This window comes from Colias croceus, chromosome 3 (genome assembly GCF_905220415.1).
Source record: "Colias croceus chromosome 3, ilColCroc2.1".
In the NCBI taxonomy this organism is placed as follows: domain Eukaryota; kingdom Metazoa; phylum Arthropoda; class Insecta; order Lepidoptera; family Pieridae; genus Colias; species Colias croceus.
The window spans coordinates 1649451-1662328 of NC_059539.1; the positions used below are offsets into that span (position 1 = coordinate 1649451).

General features: G+C 32.5%; 1 protein-coding gene across 2 annotated transcripts in view; it reads right to left on the minus strand.

The window, feature by feature from the left end:
* The window catches only part of LOC123706460 (zinc finger protein ush), a 171151-nt gene that overhangs the window by 59491 nt on the left and 98782 nt on the right, over window positions 1-12878 (minus strand). The window lies entirely within an intron of this gene.

The following is a 12878-nucleotide window of genomic DNA, read 5'->3' on the forward strand; positions in this document are numbered from 1 at the left end:
TAATAAGAATGCAATACAATGCAATACATTTAGAATGCAATACTTTGCAATACATTTGTATTGCCTATAATATACCAAATATTATGTCTGTGTTTTAAGACAGATTTTATAGAAGTATAATAGTTAGTATTTAGTCGTCCAATATCGTATTAGATAACCGTTTAAAAAAGTGTTTAGTCGGCCGATTTAAAAATATTTTGTTGACAATTTTATATATTTTTGAGTTATCTACCTGAAAATTCAGATCTTTGTGTAACAATAACAAAAATATATTCAATGCAACGAAAATATACAAGTTGTCTAGATTTATGTAAAACAGCATTTTTTTTAAATAGGTATTCATCTATTTGTTTGTTCCGGTGTTTAATGAAAAGCAACTATAGAAATTTATGATTTACAAAAACATATATAAAACCGGTTCAGTTTAATAACATAACTTATTCATATTTTTGTGTGTTTCGAAATTTTTTCGATGAAAAAACTATAGCTAGATGCTTGACCTTCATCAATTATTGATTTAGTGTTATCTTTAAAAGATAGGTATTTGAAATGTCAAAATTTGTACAATTAGATAATTAAAATATTATCTATGATCAATAATTTACGAAATTATTAGTGACAAGTCGTGACGACTTAAATTGCATGTTCCCTGCAAGTGAAAATCATTTTCAAACAAGATTGTTAAACCAATAAAAGTTGTCTAATAATCTTCAATTTCCACACAAATACTTTTTCCAAGTGAAACTGGTAAACTGCTATCGAAACCGCTCTAAACTTTTTCGCGGGAACGGCTTAGACTGACGAATGACGTCACGAGTCGCAGTCTGTTGTTCGCTGATATGTCACTCATATTCATAAGTTTCCCGCAAATTATCGTTAAAAACACAGCTTTTCGTTTCATATTACAATAATTTTTAAAGAGCAGTGTTGTGGTTTAGAAACCCCCTTTAATATATTTAATTTGTTTTAAATAAAGACGTTTTTATTAATTATTTTTTTATAATCTCGTTAATGGAAGCGTACATAATTAAGTTGATTTAAATAACTTAAAAACATTTCCATTGTGTACAAAACTGCGTATCTCTTTGGTACATTTGTATAATTACAATTCCATTTGTATTTCATTCAAATGATCGATTTGTATTAGATTAGATTTTATAACAAGTTCATTACGGTTGTGATAAATTAGTTCCATCGCCATCAACACTAAAATAATAAGCGCATAGATAATAGACACGTCTCCGATGGACTTCATTTCCGCGCACACGTCCAGCGATAACAAAGAAGTGTTGACATATTTAGAACAAGCCAGAAATCGAGCTGGCAACATCGCGACACCCGTCAATGTTGGCAACACTGGGGATTTTAATTTTCGAATCCATCCCGCGCTTGACGCGCCGCTTCCCGCGTTTTTGATGCAAACGTCAAATCCGGATTGCTTCCGTTGAAGATTTTTTTGACTGAAGTTAGCGATGAGTGACATGCGACGGGTACCGAAATGACTTTCCGAACTGAAATTGAAGCTTGATTGATTCCTATATCGTATTCAAACACGCGCCAACTTGAATGCGAAGGATGCGATATGAACGTATTGTTTTATTGTGCAAACTTTTCAAAGTTTTTTGACGAGTTTTATTTCCAATTTTCTATGGTATATCAACATATTATAAGTACCTATCTATTAGAAATTCTAAATGGAGCAATCGATGTATTCATTGTATTAATTATTAAGTAATATTAAAACTAACAATGTAATTTACCAATCAAAGTTTCAGTTCAACATTGCAAAGGCGACTGATAAGTTATTTCACATCAAATTACAAGCATTGTAATTGAACAACCTACACAACATTCAAAATAAGCCAGTGCCATTCTAAAAAAAACAAATCTGTCAACAGTCCGCGAACGAAAATTTTAAAAATGTAAGCGGATTTTTGATTTGCACTCGCTACAGAGTGAGACCAGTGTCCGACACTATCTTTGTTCCACACGAGCGAGCGATACCCGCCTCCTCGATACAGACTCGATTAAAATAAGAATACGGCGCACATCACTATTGTGATTTGTAAAGCTGTGTTTACATTGATGCATAGTGTTGCCATTGTGTGTTCTGAAAATATGGAGTGTAATCTTTGTTCCTTTTAAATTGTTAATACCTTGGAATACTTTTGGTGTCGATTTTTGTATTAACTTCAAGTTTAAATATGTTTTTGATATATTCATTAAGAGTTTATAGCAATTTATTAATAATATTCCGAATGATGTTAAGATCAAATGTGGTAAATTTTGACGAGGAGGATAAAATACTGGTTTTTATCGCATTTGGCTTTACAGTTTGAATATAAATAAAAAAAATAAAAAATAAAAAATAAAAAAAAATAAAAAATAAAATTTTTTTTTATTTTTTTTATTTTTTTATTTTTTATTTTTTATTTTTTTATTTATTGTTTGTGTATTAAGCGACTTCAAAAAAGAAGGAGGTTCTATTTTCCATTCTGTGTCGAAATCTCTACCAGCTGTAAAGCGAAAATATTATAAACATATTATTTAATATAAAAAATCTACCAATGGAGGAATTAAAGTATCCCTTTACTTGCTCTAGAGTCTAGATGTTTACATTCCACAATCAAAGCCTATATTTTATAGTATTAAAAGTATAATAAGAACATTTGAAGGATTTTTTTTTTTGCTTAATTTTGTCCACAATGTTGATATTCATGTGTCATAACGTTTTCAATCTGTACAACAGTTCTAATACCAACAATGCAACAGTACCAAGAACTTAATCGAAATATAAGAGCCATATTAATCCAATATTGCGTTTGCTGCAGATGCAATTGTCACAGCCCGGTGCGCCCAACGCTCCTTGTTTTTACTCGATTGCTCGATTATTCGATTCTTGTTTTTCGAGTGCCCGACCACAGATACTGTTTGTACCGACCTGTCATATCGACTCTTTGTTTTGGCGGGAAAAAGCGAACAAGATAAAAAGTCTCCCGAGCAAATTGGGCGTCTCTGTTATAAACAACGGAGGTGGAACGCTCGATAGCGGACAATAAACGTCCGATTCATTTTTTGCGATTCGAATACCTGCGTTGATTGTTTACAGTCACCCGCGCTTTGTTGCGCTAGTTTCGCGCGCTTCGAACTGTCACTTTGACTTTGACGTTTTCTTTTTTTAATCGCGAAAAGATTCGGCACGGGGTTCATTGTTCGAGTGCTAACACGGGCGAGTCTACAAGTTGGGATATTTATGTCCGTTCGGCGTTCGGTGTTGCATCCTTAATAGGTATATCTGGACAACGTGCGGACCGTTATCTCGGAGAAAAGGGGGGGTGCAAGGCCCGTGGTGGGAGGGGGTTGGAGATATGAATCACGGGGAGTAATGGCTGCAATATCACGTAGTGCACTTTGTCAACTGGTTGTAGCTGTAGTCGCATAGATAATACGGCGATTGTAGCTCAAGGAAGATAGTTTGGGTAAGCCGTTCGGTGGGTTCTTACGCTAAATTAATGGAGGGGGACTGATATTTGCGTTACATAATGTTTAATTTATAAGCAATATTTGATCAATTAGTTCTTTAGTGGGTAGAAAAAGCATAATTATTAATTGTTATTCTTTACTTGAAATGAAACTAATAATAACATTACTTTTTATCTTTTTATACTTTTAATTATGGTTATTTTATTTCATATTTATATAAAAAAGATAAACTATGTAAACGGATGGAATTTACGCTATTTGAATAAAGTTATTTACATTACCTGGTTTTCCTACAAAAATGATGCATATTTTGAGATAAGTTATTTTTTTTAATATTGTAACACTATATTTCCGAAAATAGATTATAAGTTGTAACCATAGAAATCTAAATAACAAGACACTAGAAGTCGTAAGCGCGCGTGACATTGTCGCCGCTCAGGTGGTAACCATACCACAAGTGCGTTCGTCGCTGTTCAGTTGCTCTAGAGACGTGCGTGTGTAAACATGGTGTGTTTCAGCATTTCCCATTGCGGAAATACTTCCACAAGTTGTCATCATACTAATAAAGGAATAACATTTCATCGGTAAATTTTTTTTTTTAGAAGTAATGCCGTTTTTCCTTAAAATTAAAGAATATTTACAAGTATTACGAGTGTCACCATAGTAATCGAAATAACAATGAATGACACAGCTGACCATTCTTATTATCACATTTAACACAAATTTCAACCTTATTTCTATGAGTTTATGTTCAAAGTTATATCTATTGAAAATTGACAATCTCTGTTGTAGAAAAGCCGAATTTTTTCGTATTGGAGCAAAAAGAAACAAAACGTCTCATATACTTAGGGGTGTTATTCTAAAAGAAACCGTAAATTCGTGCGTTAGGATACATATTCAAAAGCTTAATTTAATATTTAAGTTAGTTTTCGCTATAATCAAGCTGTCCAATAAAAGGCATAGTTTACTTGTGTGTACTGTTTAGCTATCGGTTTAAATGTGTTGATTTTGGCGACAGCGGTTTTCATACGAATTGTGACATTATAGCACTTCTATGTGTCTTGTTATTTAGATTTCTATGGTTGTAACATATCCGTTCACTACACCGGGCGCGAGGCGCGTGGGACAGTCAATTCACCGCGTCTAGAAGCGGTTGCGGTGCCTACGACGCGTGTCCAACAAAATCTGTATTTATGACCTCAAAGCGTTGGCAAACACGATTGATCTTATATTTATTTTGTTCACTATTTAGTAGGCTACATAATAATTAACCTTTTCAACCATTACTGTTGCCATTTTAAATTTTATTAGAGTACAAAGTCAAAAAATTGTAGAAAATTCCGTCATATTTGCGTTTCAATTGATTTAGTACGAATTTGGTAGCATGGATCTATATGTTTTTATTCTTATAAGTATCGTTAGTGCCTTTTATGTTACATTATGTAAGAAACAAGTCTTATTTCGAATAAAATATGAAATTATTACTTTAACTTGTTGAACAAACTTCACTAGTAGCAAACGGCCAAATTTGAACTGAGTTTCCGACGCAACAACTGAATGATTCCTAGCGACATCTAGCGAAAAGTATTAAAAAATTTAACCGAGAAAAGCCAACGTTTAAAAGCAGGACAAATGTATTTTTCGGTGTTCGCCTCCAGGGGCACTGTAGTGTCCACGGTGCAGTGACGGACAAATGACCTTGGACACCATAGTATACATTGTGTAGTGAGCGGATATCTATAATTATTCATAACAAAAACATTATTAGTATGAAATATTATATTTCAAATAATTGAGTAAGTGCGTCACACACGGTGAAGATACCCATAAAATTTCGGGTCATTTGTAACAGGATGGCGGTTCTACAGTACAGGGGTCTTACAACGCAATGACAAAAAGAAAAAATGATGGTCAGAACGCTGATACCGGATACCTTAAGATACTATAACGTTTTATATTAGAGAATCTTAACATAAAATATTATAGTATCTTCACCGTGTGTGACGCGCTTTAATGGCAATTATATTGCTATATTATATCAATCTAAAAGATATTGACACCCTTCGTTGCGTCTTGAACACGCGTTCACCGAGGATACTTATACAATTACGGCGATTATGAAACATTTTCAGATACATTCAGGCTATCCGTAACAAACCAAGCACTCGATAACACGAAGAGGCTCAATGCAATGGCACAACGCGATTAGCCGCGTTCCCCTCAGCGCGATGGCACTCGATGGTATCGGCAATTTGCTCTTTTTCCCGCCACGACTGCCATTCACGAGCTGATGAGAATCTGCTGTACCGACGGGTTTGCGAGTGGCTCGATGATTTCGGTGTGTGCTGAGTTTTTTTTTATAAGACGGACTATGGCGTTTGAGAATGACAGGTGACGTTTTGTTTTTTTTTTCTTTGGCTAGAACTTTGTAGGTTCGTGTTTTTTTGGCATTTACTCTTTTCGTTTTTTTTTGTAGTTACCAGTGACAAACTTTGAAACACATGTTTTTTTTCGGTAATTTGATCTTTTCCCGCCATAACTGCATTATATCACGAGCTGATGAGAATCTTATGTGACGACGGGATTGTGTCTGGCTGGCTGTGGTGGTCTGTGCCGTTCTGTGAGTGACAATATGAAGACTGAAAGCTTCTGAACCTAAATATAGGGCTTCAGTAAATATATGCAAAGCTTAAGTTGAAACTGTTGAGTATATTTTTTTTTAATAGTGCAAACCTAATTCCGCTCTATTTATGATTAAGTCTACGTGGCATTGATTAAATATATTAGCATAGAAATATATTCATTTAATTTATAAATTATGTAACTTAATGCAAAGCTTTATCGATACAAGAATCATTCGAGCAATCGATACAAGATCGATTACAGAAGGAATCGATAACGATCAAACGGTAGAAATGTTATATTCTCACATTAAATTAAGTATTATATTTTATGATTATTATGACGTTGTAAAAATGAATATTTAGTGTTTTGATTATAACTTGAAATTTAAAGTTTTTGAATGTTTGGTTGATTCGATATTTTAAGTATTGTAAAGTACCTAACCTAATAAATTATAATTACTGTGAAAATTATGATGTTTTACATTAAATGAATTATTTAAAAAAACACTGTGATAAACTATGTGAAAGTATGTATTTTTTTAAACAATTCATGATTGAAATAAAATAAAATATAATAGAAAAAAGGTGGGGTTTAATGAAACCACGGTAAAAGTGAAACTTTTTTTCACACTATATACATTTAACTAAAAATTATCGTATTTGTACGATAATTATCGTACGTATCGTGCGTCACGCGACATGCGCTACACAGACCAAAAAGTTTGAGACGATGTAATAAAAGTTTCACTTTAATATTGATCTTAAATTTCAAAAAATGGTTTATGTAACCTTTAAATATCTCTCAAACCTTATCCTGCGGCTTGACGATCAATAATACCAATACACACGTGTTTTAATTAATTTTCTTGTCAAAATAAAGTGTGAATACACAGCTAAAGCGCGATATCGCGATCGGAGGCGTGGCGTGCGAGCGTGTTAGCGAAGCGGGATAGATTTATTGCCGTGATTGCTGTGTTATTTATTTTTTTATTTTATTTAACTAGGTATGTATCGCGACTTTGCTTGTGTTTTTACACTTTAATAGAAGTATACATAAGAATGATTTCAGCGTCTGTTCCTGGTAAGAGCCATCTTTTTTGCGATGAGAAGATTTGAGCGAAGGAACCAAGTTATCTAATAATGAAGGATGCACTTACTGAATCTTGAAGTTTTTCTGTATGTTTATTGTAGTAGTATGTGTAAGTCACTTACCTGAAAGGAATAAAAAATATTATTAATTATCACAAATTGTCAAGGACTAATTTCTTATGGGAAATTCAATTAAAATAAATTTCAATTACTTTAATACTTAATTAGACAATATATTTTTAAAAATGTTAAAAAAAAAACATCAGTTTTCTTCCATAAATTCATTTGATATTCAAACATTTGGTACCTACACACGACTCAACAGATAATATACAACTATATCTACTAATAACTAAACTATAAAAACTGTACCTGAATATCCCATTGAGCCCCAAGCGGCCCGATCGGTCCCAGACACAATAGATTTTATATTGTGTCGGTGGTTCCGGGGCCTGAGTTAATATATAATAATAATAACATTAATTAAATTCAATTAAACTTTCCATCTCACTAAATCACTGGCCGTCGAATGCACAATGATAATATAAATGCAACCAAGAAACAATATAAATACAAAGTTTGCGTAGAAACAGCAATGAATCAAAAACAATGCGATTATCCTCGCGTTCGGCTTGGTGTGGTACAAGATATGGGAAATAGCGATTTCATTATCTGTATATTTTAATATGATAGTATCTGGGTTTTCTTGCTCAAGTATAATGTAGTAGCTTTTTATTGGCATTGTAAAATAATGTTTGATATGAGTCGTAGCAGTTTGAATTTATACAAATTATAAATTACTTATGCTGTAGGCTGTAGCTAGGCCTAAGTTTATAACCAATATATAATTATGCAGTGGGCTATCTTTTTGCTGGTATTTTAATTAAAAGGTTGTATATGAAACATATTTTAAAAAATAACTTCATCTAAGTTTAAAATAACCCTCGAAAACAGTGTTTTAACTATTTAAAACACACATATCCTTCACTCCACAACAAATAAATATAAGACTTCCAAGCTCACAATAAACCAAACCTACATCTTATAACATGCACCACACAGTTCGACAAGGGAAGCTGCGGAAATGAAGAGACGCGGTGGCGGCAGATAAATGGCCGACCAACAAAGAACTGCTACTTCTTGTCACTTTATTAACACGACAAATTGACTGACGAACTCTAATCGGCAAGTGCTGGATTAAAACTACCTGCTTGAATATTTTCTTTAAGAGGAAAAGTTAACTTTTTTTAGAGAAAGTGCAATGTCAGTTGCATACCATTGCATAAGAAGGTGAAGAATTCCCTTATTATTTATTTTCTCTTTAATTATGTTAAATTGATGTAGTCTATTGTATTGTATTGTATTTGTATATGTATACTTACAAACGTTTTAAATACATTACGGTAGATGTATATGTACATAGGTATAATAACATTCCTTATCAATGATATTTCTCATTTTAATTTATTCTTATTAATTTTAATTTCTTCTAGGCCTGACCTTTATAAATTCAAATCATATATAATATTAATAAGTTTTTAATATTCGCAATCTGATACCCCTAAGTCTAGATAGGTAATGATCTAATCAGATAGGTCAAAGAATTAAAAAATACATTATTTTGTTTATTATACTGGATTGAAACTACAGGGGGTCGTATTCAAACTAGAAACTGGCTTTATTAACGTTTATTCAAAGTAATAAATAAATAAATAAATATTTCAGGACAATTTTCACACACGGCACAATCTGATCCCATACTAAGCTTTCGCTTGTGTTATGGACACCAGATGGCTGATAAACATACATATATATAATTTTTAAATAAATACTTATATAGATAATTAACACCCAGACACAGAGCAAACATCTATGTTCATCACACAAATATTTGCCCCGGGTGGGAATCGAACCCACGACCACTGGCTTGGAAGGCAAAGCCACTACCAACCAAGCCAACCGGTCAGTCAATATAATGATTTGAAATTATTATATTGTAAGTACTAATAGTATAAAAATTAAAAAAAAGACTAATCTAAATAGTTATAAGAGTATAAATAGGTAATTGAAAACAGCACTAAATATTTCCTTGCTAGTTTATTGTTAAATAAAAACAATATGACTTTAGAAATAAGTGTAAACTGTTTTAAGAAGCGGTATCTCCCAAATCTGTTATCCTATTTCATATGACTCATTCTAAGCGAAGTAAAAGATTTAATAGTCGGAGTTTTTAAGCTTTACATAAAAGAAATAATCAAGTTAAAACTTTCGGTATTAGTGCGTCAAAAAATCGTTACTTAGTTGTGAAATGCTTCACAAGAACTTATAGGACTTTTCGTCACAGAAAGAAGCAAGTAAATACTACTTGTTGTAAGCTCTACAGTCAACAGTCAACGTAATTACTCTGGTAAATTACCCATTAACACATTATAAAATATTATTAAAATCGTATTTTTGTAATCGCATCCCAACGAACGAAGTATTTAATATCATTCATAACTCTTTCGCAATGACTCACTCCTTCCACAGTTCCATGTTTACTAAGTATCGTTGAAACAAAGCCATCTCTTTCAGGAAATTAGCAGCGCTTCCGTAGGATTATAGCGAAATAAGATATTGTTTACAGATCTATTTGTTCGTTCGTTCATTCGTTCATTCGCTTCGGATTTAGCGGAGCGAAAACTTGATTGATTTTGATTGAATTTTCAATTTAATGTTGAGTGGCTTCTTTAATTATCGTTTGTTTTGTAAATTAAAGCGTGTATGATTTTTTATGGTAAATAATACGATACGATCCGGAACTCGCGGTTTATATTTTAATTTTAATGAGGGCAACACCTTAAAAAATGGTAAGTTAATGCAAGAAATACGTTTATTTTTTGCCTTTTTTCACCAGTTATCTTATTTCTTATGTACCTATAACACCTTCGCGTACTCTAATACCTAAACAGTCTATCAGTATATAAATTTAATGAATGCTAAACTTCATCTTTTCTTAAATATACCAATACCTATACGCAGTAGCATAAATTTGAGAAATTTTTATATATTCTACCGAGACTAGACATAGAAATTTGATCCCTTCTATATCATACGGCATAACTACCTACATTAAAATTCACATGTGATTTTGTAAAAAATTGTGACGTCAAACTGGTCATTCGAATCATTTTTTTACTCGACCGTGATGTTTATTAACATTTATAACTTCCTTTTATAAAGGTAATAGTACAAAAATAATATTTGTGTAACAAAGCCGTGTCTAAAAATAGTAAATCGTTACGGAAATTTCCCATTTTACATTCTCACGGATGTAAGAGTATTTTGCAAACATTATATTTATTTTAAACAGCGTGATGCTGAGTTGGATGCTATTTTTAATTATCTGTGTCAAATAAATCGAAAGGTGATTTGTGTTAACTATATGAACACTCGATGATAAATCATTTAATAATAAAATATTAGCTAGTAAGCTTTCGCACGGACACAGATAAAAAAGTGTCCTCATTTGCATAGAGTTGGGGCTTAGTGAATATTTTTAAATTATTAATACAAAACTTCTTTTGAACTACTGAGACAAAGGATATTTATATGTAACATAAAACAGTTACAAAAATAACTGGGGCAGTATTTCTTATTAGTTACTAGCGGTCCGCCCCGGCTTCGCCCGTGGTACATATTAACGTTTTCTCTACATAAGAACCATCCTCGTACTTCAAGGAATATAATAAAAAAAGAATTATCGAAATCGGTTCAGCCGTTCTCGAGTTATGGAATTACAACGAAAAGTGGCATTGATTTTTATATATTAGAAGAAGATTTAAGAATCACTACATAGTATAAAACAAAGTCGCTTTATCTGTCCCTATGTCCCTTTAAACTACGCAACGGATAGACAAAGCGGGCGAAGCCGCGGGCGGTGAGCTAGTTTAATAGAATATGATATACTTTATCTAGTTACTACTTGAATCAAAATGCATTTAGAAATTTTAATTTAGATAATTTTATCTTCACCATTTTGTTATATTAAACGCGTAAACATGTAGGTACCTAGTACATTCACAAGAAATGTTGAAATTAGCGGAACAAATAGAAAGTCGAATCATTAAATATGTTGTTAGTTACTAAAAATAGAAATACTGTAATAATTACAGACAAAAAATATTTTTACATTCACTGTTTCTATTTATAGAAATACCGTAATAATTGCCGCTAGAAATTATATTTTTATACGAAATAACGTTCAAATAAAGTAGCTAGATGGATGTGTATTTTGAATATAAAATCAACAGTCGTTCCCGAGTGACACACTGACAGACAATAGGAAATAGCGGCGGATCCAATCGGCGATCGTGTCAGCATTGAAATGATATTTAAGTTTTATGTATGGGTTTCTGAGTACGTTGTGGTATATTTTAGGTTCACAGTTTATTTATTATCTACTTATAGTATATTATACTAGCCAACTGACCGCGGCTTCTCCCGCTTTACCTAAACCCAATAAAATTATATTATAGGTTCCTCGAGAAAAAATCGCATCAAAATCCGTTGCGAAGTTTTAAAGATTTTCGCATCCAGGACATAGGGACAGAAAAAGCGACCGTTTATACTATGTAGCAATAAGTGGTCCGCTCTGGCTTCGACTATGGTACATTATTATGTACCACAGTCGAAATCAATCAATATAGAGCCCATAGCACACTCATCATTCCAAATTCATCCAAATCGATGCAGTGGTTTAGTCGTGAAATCGTGACAGATAGACAGATTTTCGCATTTATAATATTTTTGGTACCTATGAACTTTATACGGTTCTTTTCATCTTTTTATTAATTTGTCAAATGTATGAATTTTCTGTGGAATTTTCATCATTTTTGTGTCTTTTGATATTTTTAAAAAATTACATTACTTGTCTTTAAAAATGACAACCTTTTGTTGTATTTACTATTTATGCGAACTACTCACGGAAAATGATACAAGACAATAATTATCACATTTGAAGTTCTCGGTAACAGCCACAAAGAATGATTTTATCGATGACGCATCGATGATCGTGCGTCATTGTTATTATTCCTATTTTGTCATTGATTTATCAATAAATATTACATTTTGTAAACTGCTTTGAGCTTATTATTATAAAATACATGCTTGGAATTTCTTAACACACAATTATAATATGACAACTCATTAGAAGAAATTGTTTGTTAACAAATTATGCCCTAGTTTTCCCATCTCATATTTTCAAATATGTTCTCCAAATAAAAATACAATATTTCACTAGCTTTCTCTTATCCCATTCGCATTCGATATCGAGTACCAGGGCGCAAGGGAGAGGAAGGGGTTAGATATTTCAATCTTCGGTCGGATATTGGCGGGTGAGAACGCATACATCTCAAAATCCGCCTCCGTGCGGTCACCTTATCTGTGTATTAGAATCTCTTGTGAACTTATGCTCGCCTGGTCTTTTGAGCGCACTGGTGCAATGTTAAATAAATAATGTTTATAACCCTTTTTAGATATCGAATATTGATTTAACGTCATAATATAAGGCGTAATATTATACATCTATCTTTGTGAAACTGAGTTAATACATTTCCCCTGAAAAAATAATGCTATAACGTCACGTTAACGCAAAGTAATGGAAAATATTCAGTAGGTACCTATTTTCGGTTATGTATATGT